The following is an 11,122-nucleotide window of genomic DNA, read 5'->3' as shown; positions in this document are numbered from 1 at the left end:
AGACCACAAGAAAGGGTTCTTGGATCTCACGCAAGAAATAATTCAGGGTGAATCCATACAGTAAAGTGAAAGAAAGTTTATTAAGAAAGTAAAGGAATAAAAGAATGGCTACTCCATAGACAGAGCAGCCCCGAGGGCTTCTGGTTGCCTATTTTTATGGTTATTTCTTGATAATATGCTAAACAAGGGGTGGATTATTCATGCCTCCCCCTTTTTAGACCTTATAGGGTAACTTCCTGACATTGCCATGGCGTTTGTAAACTGTCATGGCGCTGGTGAGAGTGTAGTAGTGAGGACAACCAGAGGTCACTCTTGTCTCCATCTTGGTTTTGGTGGGTTTTTGCTGGCTTCTTTCCTGTAACCTGTTTTATCAGCAAGGTCTTTATGACCTGCATTTTGCGCTGATCTTCTATCTTGTCCTGTGACTTAGAATGCCTTAACCATCCGGGAATGCAGCCCAGTAGGTTTCAGCCTTATTTTACCCAGCTCCTATTCAAGATGGAGTTGTTCTCTTTAACACCTCTGACACCTTCATTCTGATAACTGCCAAAAATGAGAATTGCCGGTCGCTAGTTAAACGTGTTATGTCTCCTCTGGGTATTTGTATTTTTTAAGAGGATGCTTGGAGAGGCAGTACTTCAATGCAAAGCCATGAATTTTTCAGGCTAATATTTCAGGGCTTCTATTTCTATACGCCTTATCAGATTCACTCATCCAAGCATCACTGAAATGCTTACTGGGTTCTGGGGCTGTGCAAAGCATGAAGATGCAGAAGTGGGAGATACAGGCCCTGCCTCCAAACATCTTAAAGTCAGACGCTTGAGTAAGACAACAAAACCATTATGTTGGACTTTGACAGTATCTCAGGTGAATCAGGTAACTCAAGTTGACATTAAGGCAGCAGAGGGCACAAGAAGGCTTCCAGGAAAGTGGGTGCATATTCATCAGTCTTGAAGTTACCGAAAGACAAATAACTTGAAATAAGTCCCAGACTCGTTACTTATTATCATCATTCCCCTACCACTGTAAATTTCCTGGGGGAGCTTGGCCCCTCCTGACAAGAACAAGTGGTTCTACAGTGAGTCATACCCCCTCCGCCCCACCAACTGTCCCCTTGCTAATAGGCTAATAGGAATCTATCCTTCTACTGAGCTTCATTCACACAAGGATCTCTTAGCATGGACAAAATGTCTGTTTGGACTCTTTCTTCCCCCAGTCGCTATACTTCCTAGCATTCTTTGTGTCTACTTTGCTTCATCTTCAAGTTAGCCCCCTCTATGTAGCAGCAAGATGGATGGATCCTGGCTGCTCCAGACCTCTAGAGATTTTAGAGCCTATGATCCAAAAGAGGGACATTTTTCTGGAAAGTCTCTGGTAAAACACCCAGAGACTTTCAAATGGTCCATCATATATTACATACTCCTTCATGAGCCAGTCACTGTGATGAGAGGAATAAAATATACTGATTGGCTGAGCCTACATCACATACTCATCCCTGGCCCAAACCACATGACCAGGAATACTTTGGAGTGTTGGAGGAGGAGCATGTTTCCCACAAGGAATGCTGGGCAGACAAAAATGTGTGCCACTAAAAGACCTGAGGAGATAGTTTTATTTGATTGCTCTAATTAATTCTCCTGCCTCTTTCACTAGTAGGTACATGAGAACAAGGCATAGACATATTTTACATAGTTCCTTAGTATTCTATTAATGATAGTACAATTAACCTTTTAATATAAAAATAACATTATCTCCCTGTCTTCTTACTTCTAATGGCTTTAGTAATCACATGCTTTGCTAAGAAAGTGTTTAGGACTATGCATGCATAGTACATATTTATAGCAGCGCCTTAACGCTGAGCAACAAGTCCTCAAGGGCTTACTTTGGAGTTTCGTGCATGGGATCCCCATGCTATGTTCTTTTTTTTTTTTTTGAGACAGGGTCTTGCTTTGTCACCCAGGCTGGAGTGCAGTGATGCAATCACAGCTCACTGCAGTCTTGACCTCCCAGGCTCAAGCAATCCTCCCACCTCAGCCTCCCAAGTAGCTAGGACTACAGTCATGCGCCACTGTGCCCAGCTAATTTGTGTGTGTGTGAGTGTCTCTATTTTTGGTAGAGATAAGGTCTTGCCATGTTCCCCAAGATGGTCTCGAATTCCTGGGCTCAAGCAATCCTCCCAAAGTGCTGGGATTACAGGCATGAGCCACTGCATGCAGCCCCTACACTATTAAACTTAAAAGGAATTCTGTTCACCACTCTCCCTCTTCTCATTACCTAAGTTACTGAGGTTGAAACGGTGCGAATTCACTCTCCTACGTGGAGCATCTTCAGTCAGTTTTCTTGTTAGTTTTTTTCCGCGGTTCTGGGCATATTCCTCATTCCTCTCTCCTTGTCACCAGCTGCTTCATGACTAATCACATTTCCCTGTTTTCTTCTTCTTAGGCCAGTCTATTAGAATTCTCAAGCCTGGAATTTTGGGATATGTAACAGGAGGGTAGGCATTGTATAGTGGGTGGGCATAGCAAACAGAAGATAGGTTTTAACATCAAACCACACAGGCAGCAGTTAATCTCACCTGTTTAATTATTAGAATTGGCTCTGAGGAGCCCCTCAGTGTTTAGAATGTTGAGTCTACAGAATTTCTTTTTTTTTTTCAATGCTAAAAGAAAGTTTTATTATCTTAACTTGACCCAAATTATATTATTTATAAAAGTTATATAAATGCAGGCTGATTGTTTTGAAAGAGTCAAAAAGCCAAATAAAAATAAAGCACTAGAAATAAATTCAGTTATAAGCAGTTGACATCATTCTTCTAAATGTTATGTGGAATCATAGGAAGAAACATCATTGCAATCATTTTCAAAGTAATATTAAAGGTATCAGAAGAACTGTTTGGTCTTAAATGTCAATTTGAATGTACAGAGTCTACAATAATGATCAGAGAGAAAGTAAGTATATCTGTAAAGGAAAAAAGGCCGGGCATGGTGGCTCATGCCTATAATCCCAGCACTTTGGGAGGCCAAGGCGGGCAGATCACGAGGTCAGGAGTTCGAGACTAGCCTGGCCAACATAATGAAACCCTGTCTTTACTAAAAATACAAAAAAGAAAAAAAAATTAGCTTGTCATGGTGTCAAGTGCCTGCTACTCAGGAGGCTAAGGCAGGAGAATTGCTTGAACCCAAGAGGTGGATGTTGCAGTGAGCCAAGATTGCACCATTGCACTCCAGCCTGGGCAACAAGAGCGAGACACCATCTCCAAAAAAAAAAAGGCAGGAAAAAATGGCTGGGTGCAGTAGCTCATATCTGTAATCCCAGCAGTTTGGGAGGACGAGGTGGGAGGATAACGAGGTCAGGAGTTCAAGACCAGCCTGACCAACATGGTGAAACCCTGTCTCTACTAAAAACACAAAAATTAGCACTTGCAATCCCAGCTACTAGGGAGGCTGAGGCAGGAGAATTGCTTGAACCTGGGAGGCGGAGGTTGCAGTGAGCCGAGATTGTGCCACTGCACTCCAGCTCAGGCGACAGAGCAAGACTCTGTTTCAAAAAAAAAACAAAAACAACAAACAAAAAAAAAAAAACAGGAAAAAATGAGTTAGTTGCAAGTACTGTATCCTTCAATGAAAGAAGAACAAGGATTAAGGATAAAACACAGTCTTATCAACTAGGCCACCTTTAAGAATCATTTATCAGGGTAGCTAAAAGGAGCAACAATAAAGCTCTACATATATAACTGAAATGTTTACAATTAATCTAGTCCCAGCACTTCTATTTGTAGAGTTCTCAAATCAAAAGTAACAAGTAATTATACATCAAGATTGTTAGGAATACCAAATATTTACAACTGCCACTATGTGTTTCCTCTTCTCTGACACAATTGGCACAGATCCAGGCTTGCTGTGTTTAATGTGATTCACTTCCTTTCGTCAACAAGCTTCTTTCATGAGGCACTGTTCCTGAATTGGGCTGCAGACAGAATTTGGTAGATGTCAATGACAAGCTATCGGTTGTATATGAGGATGACACTGAAATCTCTCCTTCAGTTTCTGGTTATAATACTTGGCTTTTTCTTGTGATGTAAGCATACCCGATTTTTCAGAAGCATTAGCTTTCCACAGGTAACTGTTCATTTCATCAGATCCATACATAATATACTTGCTGTCAGAAGTCCATTTTACACAGATAACATGTTGCTTTCACTTTGTGTGATATACCTCCCTGCTTTGACTTTTGTCTACAGGAAAGATTCAAATAGATTTATCGAAACTAGCAGACACAAACTCTTTCCCAGTGGGAGAGTAATCCACATCAAGCACTGCAGATACATGATCCATATGGACCATTACATGAGTGCACGCATATCAAAAGTAAATAAGTTATAATCATCATTTGCTGCCATAAAAATGAAAGCTTCCATAGGGTTTCAATAGATTGTATTTGTTCTCATATCTAACATAACCTTTTTCAGAGGAGTAGCTTGCCTCATATCATACAGTACTATAGTCCCGTCAGAAGCGCAACTTCCCAAGATAAATGTCTCAATTGCATTAAATTTACCACTACTTATACTGTCAAATCTCCAGGTCATTGAACATATAGGATTAGTTATTTGTTCATCCCAAATGTCTACTTGCTGTCCACAGCTTCTTTCCAGTGATGATCAATCCCAGTATACACTGTCTTTCCTAATATTGTATGTAATGGCTCTTCCTCCTCTCCATAGCCTGGACCATCCATTTTCCATTGCTTCACAGTTTTGTCATCACCAACAGTGAAAAAAGAAGTCCCACAAAAGTGAGTATGTATTCCTCGTACAAAACCTTCATGTGCGTGTATTATATGGATACATTTCAGTTGAGTCAGGTTCCAAATTCTAACTGCTCCATCACATCCCCCAGAAAGGACAGTAGCCAGGCTCTTTGGATGCTTTGCCAAGCAACTGACTCCATCTCGTGACCATCCAGCCAAGCCAGGCATGGTTTTGCAAATACTCCTTCCAGTTTGGTAGCACTTAAAACTCTTACACGTTCTTGCAGGACTTCAAAAGGATGTAAGGTAGGATCATAGTTTCTTGGAACAATCTGTAAGTCCAACTTGGTTTTGCGGACATATTTGTCCGGATTCCAGCTCAACATCTTCACCTTCACCTTGGTTGCTCTTCCTGCCAGACTCCACAAGCTCTTCCTTCGCTCTACAGAATTTCAAAGAGTACTGAGAGTGTCACAGGATTATCCCCAGAAATTTCCTCCTATAGGACCTGAGGCAATCATAGTTTTTATGTAGATTATGAAGACTGCAGCCCTTACCAATTTATCTCTGTTTTACCATAGATTTTGCAGGGCAATCTAATTGTAAAGCAGAAAACAAAAAAAATATATAAAAAGCACATGTTTTGTGTTCTTCACTGCACTTATCACAACTTGAAAATATATATAGTTTTTGTCCTATCTTTCGCTTTATTTTATTTTATTGAGACAGGGCCTGGGTCTGTCATGCAGGCTGGAGTGCAGTGGTGTGATTTTGGCTCACTGCAACCTCCGCCTCCTGGGCTCAAGCCATCCTCCCACCTCAGCCTCCCAAGTAGCTAGGACTACAAGCTCAGGCCACCACGCCGAACTAATTTTTGTATTTTTTGTAGAGATGGGGTTTCACCATGTTGCCCAGGCTGGTCTCAAACTACAGAGCTCAAGCAATCCACCTGCCTTGGCCTTCCAAAGTGTCGGGATTACAGGCATGAGCCACTGCATCCAGCCCTATCTCTCCCTTTAAAATATAAACTCTTTGAGGACAAGAATATCTTGTTCTACTTTGTATGATCAGCACTTAACAAAGTGTCCAGTACATATGAGTGATCAGTAAATACTATAAGGAATGTATGAAATGTTCAGGTTTTTCTTCTCAAATGATTGGCAAACAATGAAATTAAAGATACTAAGAGTTCAGTCTTCCCTAAGCTAACTTGTATCATAAATCCAAGTTTGCCTTAGCTCTGCTTTGCATTTTCCTTTTTTTCAATACTGAGCAGCTTCTCCATCATACTTCCCAGGCATTCAGTATCCCTTTTACAGCTCCTTGGCAGCCTAGAACTTTTCCCTTTAGTTAGGTCTGTCTTCCTGGGATGGTGCCCAGATTCCAAGACTATCTCTTTCTTGCTATACTCCCATTAAAACTCACATTATTTTATTTTTTACTGCCCGGAGAAACATATTCAGATAATTTCTCATTAAAGCATTATGCTGTAATAGACCATTTAATCCAATAATTCTCCAGGGTATTTGTATTTTAGAACATGAAGCCGTTAGCCTAAGATAGAGAATGTATTATGATGGCACTTCAGGGTCAGTGTGACAGTGGCATGCGGTGTATATATATTTCCGTAGGTGGGTGGTGGAGTGATTGGGACTTTTCTTATTCTCTCAGGCCTCATCAAAAAGGTGGTCACCTGCCTTGATTACAAAGTCAAAGTCAGTAAATTCCTAGTCAAAGTCAATAAACTCAGGCTTCTCACCATTGGTCATACTAGGAGAGGAAAAAATCAACAAAGAAAAATAAGAAAGCAGAGGGGTTTAAATACAAACACAGAAACCTTGCTTTTCCCTCAAGGAAAATAGCAACAACAACAAATTGCTTCAGAAAGCAAAGATCAATTTATTGAGCTTGTAAGACAATTAATGACAAATGTTTATCACTTTAAAAAATTCGAATGGGTGGAAGGTATAAAAAATACAAGCCCATGAAACATAAACAATGTTCACAAGCAGGCTGAGTGTGGTGGCTCACGCCTGTAATCCCAACACTTTGGGAGGCTGAGGTGGATGGATCACCTGAGGTCATGAATTTGAGACCAGCCTGACTAACATAGTGAAACCCCATCTCTACTAAAAATACAAAAATTAGCCAGGCGTGGTGGCATGCACCTGTAATCCCAGCTACTCAGGAGGCTGAGGCAGGAAAATCACTTGAACCTGGCAGGTGGAGGTTGCAGTGAGCCAAGATCACGCCATTGCACTCCAGTTTGGGCAACAGAATGAGACTCTCTCAAAAAGAAAAAAAAAAAAAAGAATGTTCACAAGCAGATTCTCCAAAAAATTACTTCAAATGACCAACTCCTAAAGTGTATTTAAAAGAAAATTCCATTTGAAAAAATTACAGTTATAGTTAAGTTTCTACCAGCACTTTGGGAGGCTGAGGTGGATGGATCACCTGAGATCAGGAGTTCGAGACTGGCCTGGCCAAAATGGCGAAACCCCATCTCTACCAAAAATACAAAAATTAGTTGGGTGCAGTGGCGCATGCCGGTAGTCCCAGCTACTTGGGAGGCTGAGGCAGGAGAATCGCTTGAACCTGGGAGGCAGAGGTTGCAGTGAGCTGAGATCGTGCCACTGCACTCCAACCTGGGCGACAGAGTGAGATTCAAAAATAAATAAATAAATAAAAATAGTTAACTTTCTAGAAACCCACCTACTGTGTAAAGTACCTTCCTATGCCTGCTAGAGAAATGATATACAAACTTCCATTGCCGTCAATTCATCAGCATTAGAATTTTCCTGGCCAGCCTCCACTCAGGCATTTCTTTCTTTCCCCTCTTTGCAACATGTTAGAAGATTGATTTCTGTTGTTGATAAGATTATAGACATCTTGGGTATATGACTAGCTAACATTGAAAGTGGTCACCTTCAGTGATCTGTTCTCTCCTAATAAAATGCTATGATGTCACTCAGAATCTGATCTCGGTGGTTCTGACACAAATTCTGCAGGGTTAGAATTAGGAGGGAAGGGCTACTGTATATTTCTCTGGGCTTCCCACCCTAGGTACAGGAAGTTCAGATCCTGGAAAAATTCTGTCTAGCACGCTTAAAACAAAGCCCCTCGTTCACCCAGTTTATTGTCTCAGAAGATCTATCAACTGTTTTCTCCTTCGTAGGAAGTCAGTTCTCTGTGCAATTGCAAATAGGATAAATACACTATTCATTCAGAACTAGTGGACATTTTGTTTTGCTTCCCACCTGATTTCAAGAGAGAGTGGTGGCTATAATACAATGCTAAACTTGAAAACTCTGCATAAATCTTTGTGGGTACTCGGCTTTTCAGGGAGACAATAAAACATGGAAGTCCTTTGAATAATTATTTATGATAGAGGCTGCTCAAAACTGGATCTTAAAACCTCTTATCAACCCTGCTTATATAGCACAGGCAACCTGCTAAGCCCTCCATCCATCCTTGGCTATGATTTTGGGACCAGCCTGTGGCATCTTCATATCTGTCTTCATTCCCAAGTTCTGATTTGTTTTATTTGAAGTATTTCATCAATGTTAACATATGCAAAGCTGGTGCCATACAAATACCCTCATTACACAGATGAGGTAAGCCAAAGGAAATTAAATGGCAAATGCTCCAGGAAAATTTGTAGATCTGACAAATCCAGGACAGGAGCCAGTGGTTTCCGTGTCTAAATGCTGCGCTTTTTTCACAAGCAGTTTATGCTGCTAGTGCCTATCTGGCTGTCTACACTTGCTCATTGTCACCATACCTGGGAACTGAGACCTCATGGCCAATAGGTTTAAAAAATATCAGCTAGCTTGAACCTATCACCTAAACATCTTGCCAGTTCAGCTTCTACACTACTGACATAGTGATCTTCCTAAACTGAAATCTGATCATATTACTCTCCTTTGCCTGAAAGCACCTCCCTGGCAGAGAATAAAGTCCAAACTCCTAGTCTGATATACAAAGCCCTGACTCTACACTGCTCCCCTAACCCAAAGCATCAGATATATCAAAGTATTTGGTCCCACTATAGAACTCCCCCTCCTCTATCACTATGCCCTACCCTCTGCAGCACCTCTGCTGAAAACTCCCCAGCCCCCATCTACCTGAGGAATCACCTACACATCTCTCAAGCTACAGTGCTGTGTCACTTCCCCTAGGAAGCCTTTTCTGATACACTTTCTTCCCTCTGAACTTCAGCTTCTGCATTAGTAAAATGTGGATTATAATTCCTACACCATCCTGTAACTCAAAGGTCACATAAAAAAATGACACTGAAAGTTCTCTGAAAAAGGCAAAGCACTATTCAAAGGCCAAGCTATGTTATTATAAAATAGTTATTACACAATAAGCCTTTTTTTAGAAACTTAATTACAGTACTTGTAATGATTATTATAAAAATAACCTCGGCCAGCACGGTGGCTCATGCTGGTAATCCCAGCACTTTGGGAGGACGAGGCGGGTGGATCACTTGAGGCCAGGAGTTTGAGACTAGCCTGGCCAACATGGTGAAACCCCATCTCTACTAAAAATATAAAAATTAGCTGGGCATGGTGGCGGGCACCTGTAATCCCAGCTACTTTTGAGGCTGAGGCACAAGAATCGCTTGAATCCGGGAGGCGGAGGTTGCAGTGAGCCAAGATTGGGCCACTGCACTCCAGCCTGGGTGATAGAGTGAGACTCGGTCTCAAAAATATAAAAATAAAAAAAAAATTAACCTCTACAAATTAGAGGACTTTCCCTGTATATTCATTGCTTAAATGTGAGCTAAGCTTGAAATGGTGATGACACAAATAGACTAAAAGTAGACCCACACAGGGAGGATTAGCATGACCTCTGCCCCACATAGTTTTCAGTAATGAAAAACTGCATTTTATTTGCTTTCAAGAATTATATTCTCATTTCATATTTCTTTCATTTTATCAATGGAACATTCTTCCTTACAACTCTAATTCGCTCTAGCCAAAGTCTGATTTCCTTAAATGACTTTTGTTGTAGCACTAAGTCTTAGCTGCTTCTTACTGACCCAATCAGAAGATTGATGCACCCACTCCACTGTTTCTGGAACACAGTGGCAAGAACGGGTAACATTTCCTCAGTTCTTAGTCTGTACCAGGCACTCTTCTAAATGATCTCTTATGATTATAAAATTTAAATCCCACTACAACTCTCATTTCCTGTCTGCAAAATGGGGATGAGAAAATGGAAACTTAGAAAGGTTAAACCACTTGTCAAAGTGTAGGGTAAATGCCCCTGAGAGGAATAACTTGAGCATACCCTTAGAATGGCCCTGTATGACAGACGCACCTGAATGTGTGTTCCCAGTGAGGGAATATAGGAGTGGCCAACCCAGAGATTCATTCCTTGTATAAGAGAAACATCTGAGCTCCAGGCCCATCCAGTAGAATGAGAGCCATACAGGGGTTTGAGTCCTGAGTTTTGGGTTGGATATGTAACCACCCGAGGGGTTTTTCCTGCCTGCTGTACAAAGAAAGAGTACAGCATTACAGTACAGAAAAAGTTTAATAGACATGAGGCCAGTCATGCCATGTGCCTCTTCCAAAGATCGTAGTTTAGGGGTTTTTCAAAGGCAGTTTAGGGGAGGGGTGGGGGTGGCTGGGGTTGCTGCTGATTGGTTGGGGTAGAGATGAAATCATAGGGAGTGGAAGCTGTCCTCCTGCACACTGAATCGCTTTTGGGTGAGGTCACAGGAGTGGGATTGTGGGTCCAGGTAGAGTCATGGGTGTCAGACATTCAAAAAACCTGAAAAGATACCTCAAAAAGCCAACCTACAATAGTGGTATTATCTACAGGAATGGCTGGCAATCTATGTCTACTCCTTAGCAGAAATAAGGCTCCTCTCCACCCCCTAGCCTGATGGCCACTCATTAGCTTTAAAAACGTGTTTGAGTTTGGGGGAAGGGCTATTATCATTAAACTATAACCCAGATGTCTTCTAAAATTAACTCAGCCCAAAAGCCCTGGAATGATTAAGGCAGCTTACAAGCTAAAGGCAAGAGGGGCAGGTGGGCTAGATCAGATCTCTTTCACTATTATAATTTTGTGCATATTTTGAACGGATGCAAAAACTACAACAAAAAAATTCATAGCTCAAATGGTTAACCTGCACTAAAGAGAAGTAGAGTCTTCTAAAGCTGTCTATCTTCCTCTCTTTTTTTCTGCCTGCTTTAAATCTGCTGTTACTCAGCTGCTAGTGCTGAGATGATACTCATTATTTACAGTCTAACTAGAAGGTACACATTGGAAACTCATTTAAACTTTTAAAAAAGGTAAAAGAGGTTTTGTTAAACCAAACAACCTAGAATTTTTAAATCTCCCTTAAAGTTGATGGAAA

The 11,122-nt window shown here is 41.2% G+C and overlaps 1 pseudogene; it reads right to left on the bottom strand.

The window, feature by feature from the left end:
• Positions 1–3,821: 3,821 nt before the first annotated feature.
• Positions 3,822–6,518, bottom strand: LOC100597999 (annotated as a pseudogene).
• Between the last annotated feature and the right edge of the window lie 4,604 nt (positions 6,519–11,122).

This window comes from Nomascus leucogenys, chromosome 13 (genome assembly GCF_006542625.1).
Source record: "Nomascus leucogenys isolate Asia chromosome 13, Asia_NLE_v1, whole genome shotgun sequence".
Taxonomy (NCBI): domain Eukaryota; kingdom Metazoa; phylum Chordata; class Mammalia; order Primates; family Hylobatidae; genus Nomascus; species Nomascus leucogenys.
This window is presented reverse-complemented; position numbering and strand designations above follow the sequence as displayed.